The sequence below is a fragment of the Vicugna pacos genome, chromosome 7 (genome assembly GCF_048564905.1).
Source record: "Vicugna pacos chromosome 7, VicPac4, whole genome shotgun sequence".
NCBI classification, from domain to species: domain Eukaryota; kingdom Metazoa; phylum Chordata; class Mammalia; order Artiodactyla; family Camelidae; genus Vicugna; species Vicugna pacos.
Window position 1 is genome coordinate 30,119,893 of NC_132993.1, and position 16,024 is coordinate 30,135,916.

The window sequence follows — 16,024 nt, forward strand, 5'->3', positions numbered from 1 at the left end:
TCGAGTGAGCCAGAGTATGGAATATGGATGAAATAGTGAACATTGGTAGTGATTATCACACCTACCTATTGACAGATTCATACATAGACACACAGATGTCTGTATGTTACTTTTCTTTTTTTCTTTCTTTCTTTTTTTTCTGGGAAGATAATTCACTTGTTCTCTCTAATCTTTGACTGAAGCAAGCCCAGTGTTTCCTACTTGGGTTTATTTGTTGATTTTTCCAGAAGAGATCTGTAAAATAGAGAGAAACTAAAGCCAGATGAAAATGACAGAGAAATAGTTTATCATTTCTTAGGAGCCTTCACCTAACAGTGGCAACATTGTCCTCTTATTATACATTGAAACTTGTGCTTACATCTCAGTTTTTATATTAAGCACCTCTAACTTTTATTTGTATATAGAGCATTGTTGATAAAATAATAAACTATTTGACAGAGGGAAAAATAAGAAAAGAATTGGGTTGTTCTTTGTAACTGCAAATTATTCAAATGATGATCTGTTAGATATTACTCATTCTCTTTAACATTATAGTCAGGAATATGAGAAATGAATGTAATGCCAAAAAGAGGAACTAAATTATGGTTTATATAGCTTGGCCTCCTTTAGAAGTAGAATAAGTAGAGAAGTAACAGTAAACAGAAAGATAATGCTTACAGTACTTAAAAAGCAAATGGAAAGATTGACTCTCACAGATTATGTTCCTGAGGCATTACCAAAGGTAATTTTCTTCCTCTAAACTATTTAATTAGAATTATAAAATAGAATATTCCTTATATCTAGGGCTTTAAAAGCACACAACTGTAAATTTCAACTTAATTTTAAATGTTTAAGTATTAAAAATATTTATATTTTAACTTACATTTTGCTTTATAAATTAGAAGTAAATAAAAATTTTAAATTATTGGTAACACTTGATTATAATGCTTCAGTGATGAACTCTATAGAAGAAAAAGGGAATGATGAATTGAAGAACTGATACGTGAAATTTTTAAATAGTATTCTCTTTTGGCTGTGCAAAAATAGTTCCAATTTTGTCAAAGTTTATAGACAATTGGCATGAGTATGTTTATCTCATTTTATGTAATACATGTGATTACAAAGAATTAGTTGAAGATATAATTATTAAATAATGTAGGTAATATAATTTATCTATCATCTATCAATCATCTAATTTAAAGAAAGAGAATCAGATAAGAAAGTTATCTTAAGAGTATATTTTTGATAAAGATGTATGCATTATAAATTTGAAATTTTGAAAATTATATTTCCTAAAAGTGAGGGATAAATCAATTTGTATTTCATTTTTTAATGTGAGACATTTATTTTTTATTGTCCACTGCAGTAAATATACTTGTAACTTAGTGCTCATTTCAATTAACACGTTGAATCCTATTTCAGTTAGCCCTTGAATGGAGAGAAATTAGTTATTTAAAAGTCAAAGCTATTAAAATAAGTTACTTGAATTAAATATGAATAATATGAAATACAAATTGTATCATATTCATATTTGTAAGGTTGATTTTCATTGTTGTTTGAAGCAGGATACATTCTGTAATAAATGAATCAGCACAACATTTTACAATCTTTTAAGGTAAAAATCAGAGAATATTTGTAACTTTTTGCTACTTACTTATAATATGAGAAAATATCAAAAATAAAAGTAAGTATAATTAAGCAAAGGCTCTCTTTAACTCCTAATATTAATGAAGATTTGTGAAATACTATAAAATATAATTTATATTATAGTATGACATTAGTACTATATTTTTATAATTGTATGCTATCATAAAAGAAAGAAAAACAATGTTTATCCATTATTGTTTACTTTAATCAAAGCAATGCAGAACTTCATAAAATATTTTTATAGCTCACAACTTAACATTTTTTTCTTTGAGTATCATTGAAATTTCCTTTAGCATTCCTTTCACTTTTGGAGGTAATTTTGTTAGAATTTTTTAAAAATAGAAAATAAATTGCTTAGAGAGCATACTTAGGGTGTGAATTTGTTAAACTTGGATAGAGATATATTTAGTTGCTTAAATTACATGAGGCCAACAAGAAGAGAGAATACATACTTCAGAGGTTTACAGAATTTTTCACACAACTAGTTTGACTTACTCAATTTAAGTATTTCTTTTCTTGCCCATAGTGTTCATTTAAAGCTAAGAGTTTTACTTGATATTTTATTGAAAATGAAAGAGAAAGTAAAGAAATAATCATTTAAAAATATTCTACAGGCTGTGAAATGAGCCAGAAATATCATTTCATAGATTTATATTGGAGAAGCTTAGGAAACAGATATAGGATTGAATTTTAGAAATATTTTCTGTTGGTTTGCTTATTACCTTTACCCATTCATAGACTGTATAGAATTTTTTTTTAATATTTATACTTAAGTCTGTGAAATTTGAGTAGCACTATTATTATTCCTTAGAAGAATCTTATGAGACACACTGAGGAAGAATAGTAATAAGTGTGAACCACACTCATTAAAAGAAAATAAATATGAATGTAGAAAATAGAGAAGGATTTTAAATGTATGTGGAGAAGTGTCAGATTTGGGAATACTGAATTCATTTACGTATTGAATAATAAGGATTTTCTGAGATCTGCTATGGGTGGCCTAACACATAGACTACTACTTCCAGAAAATATGCTTTAAAAATCTTTGGAAATACTTTCCAAAATGTAAGCTGTTGATTAAAATCTTCCTTAGATTGTCCTCTGGTAGATTAGTGTATTCTTCTCTAGCTCAGAGCTGAAATCGCAAAGCTTTATTCCTAGTTAGGACAAGCTGCTCTTCTGAAAAAGGACCTCCCAATCAGCTTCCCCCAAACAACCAATGGCTCTCTGTACTGTAGTGCCTAAGCTCACATTGACCAGAAACCTCAGGTTATTAGATTTTCTAAGATCATTTGAACTGCTTGAGTATGCTGGAAAGACAAGGGCTGTCATATTAGGGGAAAATGAAATTTAGTTCCCCACTCACCAAATCTAGCTGTTTCGTGGCTCCTTCTTCATTCTTTGGGTTGTTCTTGGATTTGCACTGTTCAGGGAAAACACTGAGGAGACTTTGTCAGTCTGCAGTGGTCCATTCAAAGGTCCTGGCGCTCAGTGCTCTGCTGGTTCCGGGAGCTGTGGGAGGCCTGCCCCATCAGAAAGCCAGCGCTCCGACACTGAGAACTTGCCACCCTCTTGTCCCACCAAACCTCAAGAGTCCAGCTGCCAGGGATTAGACAGTTTGCTTCTTCATCAATCTTCAGAGGCGTTTCCTTCTCACAGAGTCCAGTTTAATATCGTTAAAAATTTGAGGCTTTTAAAAACAAAAGTTTTATTAAGTCCCCGGTGCTTAAGGAAAGCTCACCTCTAGCTATGTCATTTTAATCCTGAGATAGTATTTTCCGAATTTTATAAATGAGGAGATTGTGGCTCAGAAAAATCTTAAAAACTAGTGTATGTTTATGTGAATAGTAAATGGTGGGCATAGAATTTGAAACTAGGTACTATAGCCTAGGTTCTTTTCCTATCAAATTGAGGCCTATTAATATGAATATGGAAGATATCAGATTTGTGGGCTACACTCAGGAAATGTAAAAGTAAGCCCTTGAGAAAACAATCAGAAATTCTAGAGAATCACAAAGAAGAAATCACGAGAGAGCTACAAATACATGTGACCCATTTCTATGTGGCCAAACTGTTTGAAAGATTCAAGGCTGAGGATGGGTACAGTTATGGGGAAGCCCACATGAAACTAAATATTTCTGTGGTTTGTAATATCTTATTTTTCTATGTTTAATTTTTTTTTTTACTAATTGTCGGTTGATTGTAATTTTTGAAGTAGAACTGATAAAAACTCTAAGTAGTTTTTCAAATAGATTTTTCCTCTTCAAAAGTATTTATTGGGAGTTCAAGATTTGCAGATACTAAATACTATATATAAAATAAACAAGAAATTTCTTCTGTATAGCACAGGGAACTATATTCAACATCTTGTAGTAACCTACAATGAAAAAGAATCTGAAAATAAGTATATGTATGTATATTTATGACTGAAACATTATGCTGTGCACCAGAAATTGATACATTATAAATTGACTATACTTCGATTAAAAAAATGTATTTGACCTCCACAATATTTTTTTAAAGCAAATAATAAGTTTCAGAAATGATAGCATCTAATATTCAAATTTGTTTGTGCAAATGTGCTCGATGACTTGTGCTTTAAGAGAATGAATCCTCTCCTCCCTCATGACCAGGAGCCTCTTGCGGGGGCAGTGTAGACAGATATCCCGCTCTGCTCCCACCATGGGCTAAGATTCCTTCAGGGAGTATCAAGAACTATATAGGGTTGGAACTAGGGTGAGGAGAAAGAGGCATTTGCCTCAGGTGCAAAATTTAAGTGGCACCAAAAAAGTCAAAAATCATAACAAATAATATTTTAATGCAGTATTTTTTAAAAACTTAAATTTTTAAATACAAAAAACTGCATAATGAACAAAAACATCAAAGGATCAGTAACTTTGCAGTGTTAGGCTGTATCAGAGCCTGAGACAAAAAGCAAAAAAAAAAAAATTGATAATACTGACAGAAGAATTGGGAAAGAATAGGGAATTTTATTTTACTGATAAGCTAGATTTTATTTTAGGCAGCCACATCACAAGGAATGTTATAGAAAAGATAGAAAGATAGAAGCAGTTATTCAGTCAGCCAACCTAATCTTTTTGACATTTCAAGGCTCCTGATTAAATGTGTGGCCCGAGGGGGCAAGGTGAGAAATGTGCTTGGGAGATGCTGATCAAGGCACAGAATAAGAGTTTTCATAAGCTGGACATTTCTCCCTGGAAATGTTTTTACTGCACTGTGAAGGCATCAGAATTGCTAAAAGCAAAGTATCATTGAGTTTAATAGAATCACAGTAAAGAACAGACCAAAACAAAACAATTCTTTGCATTGGCCCTCTAAGGTAGACTGTGGCAGGCTTGCTGTCGGTCCAGTGACACAGGAAGAAGTACAACATGGACATATGTCAACTGTATAGCAAGGAACTGCCTTTTGTAGAATAGTCCTTCTTTGATATCTTAAATAATGTGGTATTTGACCATGTGATTGTGGTTGTTTCCTTTCACCTGGCTAACTTCTATTCATACTCCAGTTCTTGGTTTAAATATTATTTCTTCAAGGAAACTGTCTCTGATTCCTCTGCATAGAGTAGATCTCCCATTACATATATTCACTGGGCCATGTATTTAGCATTAATCAAAATGATGTGTTTTAGTCAGGAAACAGAAATCACACTAGGTCTTTCAAGGGAAGTAAACTTAATAGAAGGAATCAGTTATAAAAGTGGTGAAGGGGTTGATTCCACAGTCTAGTTACTTTTCCAATTAAACTGGAGCCTATTAACACTGATATGGAAGATGTTGGATTTGTGGGCTATACTCAGGAAATGTAAATTCAGGGTGGGTTAATCCGGATTGGGAGTGTGTTTATGACTTCTTAGGGTGCCTAGTAGGGTGCTAGACCTCCCAAAGAGGACAACTCAGCATGGGCTACTATGGCTGAAGTAGGGAAATCAGAATCAAGGATGGGGCCCTGAAGGCTCACAGCCACTTTCAGAGACTGTAAGTGTAAAGAGAGAGGAATAAATGCCCAGTACAGAAGAAGACCCAGGACATCTCCTGTCCTGTCACCTTCTAATATTGTATCAATAACTCTCATTGGCCAAATCTAACTGGAAGTCGGTTGGCAAGGAATTCTAGGAAGTTACTTTCCAGGGGTTTCTGATCCCTTGTGATACACACAGAACATGGAAGAAAGTGATTGATCTTGGGCAGATAATTAATGTTATTATACTAAATAAGTATACATTAATTCATGCTATTATCAGGGTAATTCCAATCTCTCCAGGCAGTCTGTAATTTCCATGGGTCAAACATGTACCTGCCTTATTCACTAATATATTCCCAGAACATTTCATAGTGTCTGGCCCATAGAAGATTTTGAATGAATGAAAAAAAATGTATGAATGAATATTGTCATTCTCACTGTACTTTCTACAGTCATGCTCTCCACTAAGAGTTATGAGCTCCTTCCAGTGCCAGTGTGAATAGGAGCTCTGTGATACACCAAGATAATAAGGCTTCCATTTGAAGAAAGTGGAGGATAGAGACGAGAGAGAGGAAGGAAAGGAAGTATATTAATAAGTGACAGAGTTTCAGAGCTTAAATTTTTTTCTTCAGCTTGAGTCTTAACTGCTTTATCCATCTCACCCTCACAGCTCATAGGCCACTCTAGCACATATATCACCTTGGGAAGATTTTTGTCAGAAGTGGGAAGACAGTCATATGAAGAACGGCCATGGTAGCTCAATACTCTCAACTAAAATTAATGTCTGTTGCAAGACAGTACTTAGTGAGCACTGTGTTCTTTACCGTTATGTTGGGGCAGGATCACTCTTGTTTCCTTATGGTTTCATCTAATCCTCTGCTTCAAGGTTTGACCCAAAAATGTAAGTTTCAAAACCTAGGATCACTTTTCTGTTGCCCCTTTCCTTATGTGACTCCAGTTACATGTATGTTAACCCACTTGAAGTTGTTCATACCTCACTCACATCCACTTGATTTTTTCAGCCTTTTTCTGTTAGGTTAATTTTGAATAGTTTCTATTGTTATGTCTCTAAGTTCACTGATCTTTTCTTATGTAGTGTTTACTCTGCTTTTAATCCTATCTGGTTTTTTTTTTTAACTTCATTATGAATTTTATTTGGTTTACTAAAACGTTAAAGGAACAAAGAGCTTTTTCTTTCCTCTTTGCCTAACTATTGCTAATCACTGTGGGTAAAGCGAATGATCAGAGGAGGAAATGCAAAACACAAAACAAGTAACTGTAAGTATAACATCAAAGAAATAGAAAATAACCAGATTATTACCATTGTTCCTTAATTTGCTCAAAGGATAAGGACTATCAGGGCTATTTTTCCAGCTTGTTGGTATTCCCTGGTTGCAAGCTTTTCCAGTTCCCAGGCTAGGATTTATATTATCTAGAATAAATTTTATTTTAGACATTATATTTTCCTTTTCTAGAATTTAGGTCTTTTATAGTATCTTTCATGTCTCTCCTTAATAGGCTCATTCTTTCCTCTACCTTCTTGAACATATGGAGTATGTTTATAGTAGTTGTTTTTATATTTGCTGTCATTTGTGTCACTTATTAGTTGGTTTTTGTTTATTTTTTTCCACAGTATTGGTCATATTTTCCTACCTTTTGTATGCCTGGTAATTTTCAACTGGAAATCAAGCATTGTGAGTGTTGGCACTTTTAGTACTTTTTAGAAACATTTTTTACTTTGTTTTGGGATGAAGTTAAGTTGCTTGGAAACATTTTAATTCTTTCACAACTAGCTTTAATCTTTATCAGGTAGAATCAAAGCGGTCTTTAGTCTCAGGCTAATTTGTCCCAATACCCTTCTGAATACTCTTCTCAATGCACACCCTGTGTATTACGAGTTTCTACCCCTGGCTCTTGGGAACATGAACCAGCTCTGCGTGTTCTCTAGAAATTTTTCTTCCTGCTCCTTTCCAGGATTTTGTTGCCCAGCAAAAAGGTAGTTTGCTTACGCACATGCTCTGATCAGTACTCAGTTGAAGTCCGTAGGGGAACCCTCTGTGGATCTCAGGAGCTCCCTCTTTGTAGCTCTCTCTGCGCCATGCTCCACCCTGCAAATTCTAACTGCCTTGGTCTCCCCAGATTCTCGTCTCTGTCTCAGTTCAGAGAGAACTCTGGGCTTTGTTTGTATTCTCTCTCCCTGTGCTGTGGTTTGGAAACTCTCTCTAGCAAGTAAGGTGAAGCAATCATAGAACTTAAGTAGTTTATTTCCCTTTTCTCAGGGACCGCTGTTCTCTGCTGCCAGTTGTTCAATGTCTGAAAATCATTGTCTCATATATTTTGCTTGACTTTTTAGTTGTTTAAAGAATGAATGTAAATCTAGTCCTTGTTCCTCTTTCTTGGCTGGCAGTGGAAGTCCTTGACTTTTTTTTTCCCCACCAAATTGAAGCTCACTCCTAAATGCTGTTTTTTAAAATTCAAAGTTTAATCTAGGTACATTTGGAGAGATCTGAGTATTACTCTACAGTATCATTTGAAAAGTCTTTAATAAATATTTTTGATAAAATAACCAGAGGAATCTATATTTACGTTTAAATCATTCTACTTCCTACATTGGGATAGAATAAAAATTTTTCCAGAAATTTAATCTTTGCTAAAGTCCAATGTGCTTATTGAATTAGCAGGGATGTCTCAGTGAACAAAAATGTTAAAATCCAGTGAAACAAATCAATTCAGATTTTATTATTATTATCCTATGAACCAACCAAATTGATCATTTAAAATTATATCACACTATCGAAAATGTGAGTCTTTCAGTTATGAAAATTCATATAGTGATATAAAGAGATAAGGATATTTGTCTTGCTGGATGAAAGAAAATTCCATTGTAACAGGTTTTCATTCTTGTTGAAAAAAGATTAAGATTAGGAGAAAATTTTAATTGTAGGGTAAAAATTTCAAAAGCTAATATCGAGTGAAAACATTCTCTGTGTTCAGGTAATGTTAGAAAAAAATCTATTTTGAATTTAACTAAGATTGATCAATTAACCTTTCAAAAGAAATTCAGACTTTGTCAGACATTTATTCATTTTCATATGCTAATTACGGAGTATATGGAATGCTACATACAACTTGCTAGGGTCCACTGCATTATTTCCAAAGAAATAAATGAAAATACTGTAGTTTGAATAAAATTATGTTTAGAATTTATTTTAAAATATCAAATGTTGTTTTTATGTTATTAATTATAATCACTTAAAAATGATGCATACCAAAATTAATGTTTAACAAATTAAGTTTGAGCCAAGACAAAACCATATATCACAAGGGCTTTATTTCTATATGAACAAATACAATTTGAATTTGAGTCACACTCACATGTCTTCCAATCATCCTTGCTCTAACTCTGAATGCTAATATAAGAACACAAAAACTCTTCTCATGAATTTTAAATGTTAGTTTCACTTCCAGTTAACACAGTGTTAAAATAGTAGTCCCCTAACTATATACTCTACAGGAAAGTAGTGTGACAACAATAAAAATGCAAACATATTTTCTAAACATGTAGATGCCAGGATAGCTGTTTTAGTTGTTGTTGTTTTAATATCCTTAATCACGTAATATATCACTGTGTGACTGTAGTGGTTCAGTTCTTGAGCAGGAAATTGAGCTCAGGATTTTTTTTTAGGCCATTGAATCATAGTTCTAGTGACTCCAAAATAAAATTCAAAGGTAAGGAAGCCCAGAATCATTGTATTCAATATTGTAATAGAGGCCCCAGAAGATATAATACAATTTATTCCCTGACTTCTAATTTAAAGACAGATTTAATCTTATTATTGTAAAAATAATTCATGCATATCATTGAAAGTCTTGAAAACAGAAGTTGGGATTTGGCAAGTCATAGTTCCACTACCCAAAGAAGGGAAGCTTTAACAGAAGTCGGGTCTTCTGATAAAGATTAAGGAATTTTACGTAAGAGACAGAAGATTAGTAAGAAACTACAAAAATAAACATGGTATATCAAAAAAGAAATTTTAAATTAAATGTGAAAAAAATATTTTGGTCTTTTGGAACGTGTAATTATTTGGATTTTTAAAGTCATCAGAAGCAAACATCTAAATTCTATAATTAACTTACTTGGTGGGAAATCAAGATAGAGAGGATGAAGTTTTTTGGTTTAGTCTGATTTCCGTTTGGTTGCACATTGGCTGTTATAAAGGAATTACAGGATGGATGCCCCATTACTTGGAGGCAATACATATACCAGTCATACCCTCTCCTTACGTATATGTTATTCTTACACAGTATTATAGCTAAATATTGATTATTTGTAATCCTTAAAGTTAGATATATTGTTATTGATTTATTCAGACACATTTAAATTTCAGTGCTTTTTAACTACTTCTATGCTCACCATTCATTTTAGCCCCTCAGACCTTCCTTCTCAGATCATTTTCTTCCTAATTCCTTTAGTGAGGGTCTGTTGGTAGTAAACTCCTTCAGTTTTTATTTATCTGAAAAATGTTTTTATTTCATCCTCATTTTGAAAAAATTCTTGAAATCCTTTTTTTTTTGGCCTTCTCTTCTTTCCTCCGATGTTTCCTGCTTGATGCAGTTTTAATCTCAGTTGATGATCTTCCTTGCTACTTCAATGAAACAGTTGAAGTAATTGGAAGAGAATAGGCAGAGATTTCCAATACCACCCTGTTTATCCAGCACTATCTGCATCTACACTCTGCTGTCCTGGCTGAAACTTCAGATGTACTTGCCATGACCCAGTGTGTACTGAACCCCATATCCTTTTGCTGACTGACTCCTCCAGCAATTTTTTCCTTTCACTTCTAAACAGTCACTTGTGTCTTTTTACTGGACATTCAGATCGGCATACAGCATATTCTTGTTTCTTCCTGATACTTCTAAAAAAAATTTTTAGCCCTTATTTGCATGGATAGCTACCACAATTATTTCTCTGCTTCCCTTTGCAAGAGAGGTCCTTAAAATAACTGCTATTCAAGGCTTATTTCCATTTCTCTCAATTATACAACTATCCAATCAGATTTGTGCTCCACCACGAAATCGCTTATTTCAAGGTTACATGTCTAAATCCGATGCTAAATTCCCAGTTTCCATCATACTATACTATCAGTAGTGTTTGACACAGAAAATCACTACTCTTTAATATATTCTCTAGACTTGGCACACCATACCTCTTTCGGTTTTCCTTCCATCATCACGTGGATCATTCTTTCTTCTCCTGTCAACTCTGTGCCTAATCTGTTGTTTAACCCAAACTTAAGTTCTTACTTCTAGTTAATACTTTTCTTCATTTCCAACAATTACGTTCTTTTTCAAATCTCTCTAATCAGTTTCCATAATCTTTTCTTCCTCAATTGTACTTGATAATATTCTCTTTAATTTATTTAAGGAAAGCAAGTAAACTCATTTTGTAGGCTTCTGCTGACCATTATAAGATCAACCATCTTTGAGATCTTACTTGACAGTTTCTTAATTTATATCTTGACTCTCATTTATAGTTGTTTGATCCTTCAGTGCTTGGTGACTTTTCACTGTGAGCCAATCAGGAAGCATTCACCGTGGGATTTTTTTGAGAGGTGTTAAAGTGAGTTTGTTTATTGTAAGGCTTGCATTTGCGTTTATGAGGAATCCATATGTACTACCAACCCTGGATCACTTTATTTGACATTTCCAGGCATGGGTATTTTAGACCATAGAGATAGCATGAATTCTTACCTTAGACATTTGGGACTGAGACTTGCGGTTAGGAAGGAAAGACCATTAAATTTCCCTGACCTCTCTGCTCTCCACTCAGAGGTAAAGCTGCAACACGCAGGTGTCTCCACAGGCTCTAAAAGCAGGGCAATTTCTTTCAGGCACTGACTGTAGTGTCCTTTCTTCAAGGGTTCTGGCTTTGGTGGATTTTCTTTGAACAACTTAGGTTCCAGACCTTTGTCTCTCTTGCCCCAACTGCGAGCCTTTTAAATTTTGGTTGCTAGTTTGTCAGGGATTGGAAAACAGTCCTTGACATACTCTGACTCTGGGGTTTACTTCTCCTTCTGGATTTGCAGGGTTTTTTGTATTTCTGGTAGCTAAGGAATTTCTTGACTGTCTTCTCTTGCTCAGACAGACATTAAAGTGATTTCTAAAAATGCTATTCACCTGTATTAGGTATACTACACTGGTAGGTTTTTCGCTTAATTTCTTGTCCTTCTTGGTTGCTGGAAACAGAATTCAAACTTTTTCATTCCCTGTCAGTGTTTTACCTTTGTCTATAATTTAAAATTTGTCTTTCTCCATTTTACTCTGAGTTTGAAAATGTAAAGAAATTGATGATGACTGATTTTTATCATGTAACGTACTTGAATCTTAAAATATCAATTTTTGGGGTGTCATAGAATTTATGGTGTTTCAATTTGTAAGCAACCTGAGAAGTTTTGCTTGTTCTAGAATTACCTTATTTTAGTGGGTGCCAGGGGTATTTCTGAGACAATATAAATGAGAAATTCAGATCCATTTGTGTATGGACTCAATATGAACAAAAATTAATCCAAAAAATTTGATTTCCTGAGAGTATTTCTGAAACTGAAACTACTTAAGACCTGATTATAGCTCCTGCGTCCCTTAACAGATCAAAACTTTATTTTTGACTTCTGAGTTTTGGTATTTGGTTGGAATTAGTCTACTTCTAAGAAATGCCTGTCATTTGTTGAGCTCAGAGTATTTGCTGGATGTGAGAATAGCAATTATGTTATTCTACATGTGGGCAGAAAAGGAAGTGGCCTCTGTGGTGTGATTTTTTGGATGCTGCCAGGTCCCTCCTGACCAAATGATTTCCTCTTCCATTTAGCTGTGGCTCAGAGATGGCTGTTTTAGTCATTTCACACCATATAGCAAAAGCAGGAGTCACTATCCTCATCCTGGGAAAGGGCAGAATTTATAGATATTAGCCTGCTCTCTTAGCATGGATTTAATTATAAGATAAGGTAAATGTCACTTTCCAAGGTTGAGAACCCAGAGGGAAAAGATTTAGGACAGGTAAATTTCTAGGGAAAGAAGAGGAATCAGTTTTACCTTGTTTGAACAATTTACTGTTGTGAAAGAATAAGCATCAAGAATTTCTTAAGATCAGGGAAAGAGGGGTAATTATTAGTAATATACTGTTTTATTCGTATTTATTTTTACTTTTTTTGCCACAGTCAGCCAGGAGTGCATTTTTTCCCCCAGCAGTGCAATTTGTATTGGTTAAAAGAGTTCTCCACAAAAGCAGAACTTGTATTGTGTGTGTTGGTGTTTGTATCAGTCTTGAGTCTATGTGAGTTGATGTTGCAGTCTTGAGTCTGGAAACTTCAAGGCAGGCCAGCAGATGGGAAACTCAGGCAGGATTCCTTTGCTGCAAAACTGAGGCAGAATTGCTTCTTTGTGAAACAGATCTTTTCTTTTCAAGGCCTTTGGCTGATTAGATGAGATCCACCTACATCATGAAGGCACTCTGATTTACTCAAAGTGTACTGATTTAAATACTAATCACATCTAAAAAATACCTTTATAGCAACATCTAGACTAGTGTTTGACCAAATGACTGTGCACCACAGCACCACAGCCTAGGCAAGTTGGCATAAGAAATTAATCATCACATAATCCTATAAAAACTTAGTGGACTGCCTGCCAATTTTAACATGATTCAATTCACTGAATACTCATAATTTTTGTGTCATTCCTTGTGCATATCCAAATTTAGTAATACCCAGATGAGTCTTATTCATGGAGTTTTTGTGCTAAGACACTACCCTTTCCTAATACTTGAGTATTAGTGAATCAGGAAATATTTACAAAATATCAGATGGAGGAATAGTGTCTGGGAGAACTTCATCTCTAGTCTTTTCTGGGCCTCTTTCTTTCTCCTCATAATCCTGTGCTAAACTTGGTATTTAGAGACATTGTGATATGTTTATAGAAAGGGTAGAGACAGAACAGTTTTCTCACTCTTCCCAGATCCCATATCAATGGGCAGGATCTTGCAGTTCCATAATAGAACATCAATAATATACACATCCAGGAATGTTGTGCATAATTAAATTTGGCAAGACGTCTATTCGTTTCTTGATTTAGACTGCATCAAATTCGATTTGTTAAACACATTTTCTCTATCTGTGTACTGCTGGGAACCCTGGACTGGTTTCCTCTTTTATGTTATACTTCTTTGATTATCATAAAGAGTAGACATCACATTTTGAAATTCTCACACTCAACAAATAATTCTCCTAAAACATTGTCATCTTTGGGGCAATATCATTTGAATTCCCAGAAACTATTGGAAGGAATTTAACTAACTGCTTCAGCATTGTGTAACGGGGATAGTCAGCTTTTCATCCTGGAGTGAAATTACTACCTCACATGTTCTCTCAAAGATGCTGGAATAGTATCTTGGGACATAAAATATCTCCTTACGCTATGGGGTCATTTTTTGAAAAAAAAAAGACAGAAAACACATTCATTGAAATGTTTTATTCATTCTGTGGAATACTAAATAGAAAATACAGATGAAATTGGCTCTACACTTGGGTGAAGAATGTTAAATTGTAGTATCTTAAAGAGCAGGATTTTGCCTTGCCTAATCCAGATCTTTTTTTCATTTATCTCATTTTCACCAAGCTTGATCTCTCAGACTTGCCTTTTTCTATACTGAACAACCAATCCTCTGGTCTTGATCCTTGTTACCAAAACCTCAGACTGTGTTATTAGCCACTGAATGCATTTTCTGACAGTACTTCACCTCTCTTGGTAAACTTCCACTCCTGCCACAGCCAAATCTGCTGTGACTATATTTCTAGAATATTCCTTTTATTGTCTCATGTCCCAGCCTAAAACCCTACAATGGCCACCCTCTGCTCTTTAAAGCTGTGGACCCTTTTCTCTTGAATCGCTACAATCCAGCCTACTGGAAGTTATGTCCATTTTTGTTCAAGTGCCTCTGGATGCCTAGTTCAGCTGGCTTCTCTCTTTCTTCTGCTTATGCAATGATCATTTTTCTATCTATGTCCTTTCACTTGATGATTTCTCATCTGGTCTCTCCTTTTGCCTCTTTTTTCCCTCCTAGTTCCCTGAATCCTTTAAGATTTAATTCAAGCCCCTACTCCTTTATAAAACATTCTTTTCCAAGACACAAATATAACTCCTGTGAGGTACCATAGTAATTCTTGCCAGGATCCCATAGTTTATTGCTAAATTGTTTTCTGATTGTTCCTTATGATTTGACTGACATTCCTAATCTTGTCAATTAATTAAAGAGATACAAGTCTCCGTGGTTTAAACCTTTTTTTTTTTTGACATTACCTCCATTCTTGGCATGCTCCATAAATAATAACAATAAAGTACTAGAGAGATGAAAGGTGAGCTTTAGTGAAAGAAAGCACGATCAAGAAGTGGCTCTTGAATGGAGAAGATTTGTTGAAAGGCTGGGGACAGGTTGGGAAGCAGTGAGAATGGCCCATTGTTCCGACACTGTGCGGGACAGAGTGCTGGGCAGTGAATGGAACTGTCAACTCTGGTTAGACTTGGCCATTGTTCCTAGGAAGACCGCGTTAGCTCCGAGGAAGAGAGAATTCATCAGAACGCTCTTGTACTTTTTCTCTCTCTTGCTCTGGGGCAGAAACTGCTCTACTTCACAGGCTGAACTTTTTACCTCTTGCCCTGTGAGGCAGAAACATGCTGCCTGAGTGCTTCCATTTTGAGACACCTTGTAGGAATCCTTATTGAATTGCTTTAGAAGAGTACATTCTCAGCCCTCTAGTGCAGCCATCTGCCACAGCAACCCCAGAGGGTGTTATTTTTTCAGTCAGAGGCAGAAGCTGCCTGTAATATGGGCTCACTGGGCTTTTGGGGAAGAAAGACAGCATTTTGCTAGACTAGTTCTAACTGAACATCCCCACGTTGCAATTATTATTGTATTTCAGTCTTGTAGCCTTTGTCATAGCGGTTTTTGTGTGAGTTAGGAGGGGATGCTTTTGGTGACTATTCAGGCTTTTACTTTTTTTTCTTTAATTTATTAAAGTTCAAATTAAACAAGGCTCCTGCTGTTACCAAAGTTTTCTGAACTATTTTGTGTAAATGTTATTCCCCCTTTGAAATCAATACAATTAAAAGTTGTGTTAAAAGTCGTTCTTTTCAAGGCTATGAACTTTTTCTCTAAGGATTTTGAACTTGTTTCAGGTCTTTGATTTCTTTAACGCATTTTAGAAAAGAAGATATACATGTTCTTTAATTGCTTCTTAAATTGGCAAAGTTACATTCTGTCTCTTAGACAAAAATCTTTAAATGATTACATTTCTCTGTAGATTAGTAGCTTGTTAATTTTAAGGATGAAATGAATTCAGGAATAAAAATTATTTGACACGGT

At 34.6% G+C, this 16,024-nt stretch overlaps 1 protein-coding gene across 1 annotated transcript in view; it reads left to right on the forward strand.

Annotated features, from left to right (window-relative positions):
* Nucleotides 1-637: 637 nt before the first annotated feature.
* Nucleotides 638-16,024, forward strand: part of TFEC (transcription factor EC) — a 165,457-nt gene continuing 150,070 nt past the window's right edge. The window contains exon 1 of the mRNA XM_072965418.1: nucleotides 638-721. The gene's annotated coding sequence lies outside the window, so the exon portion shown is untranslated. The remainder of the gene's footprint in view (nucleotides 722-16,024) is intronic.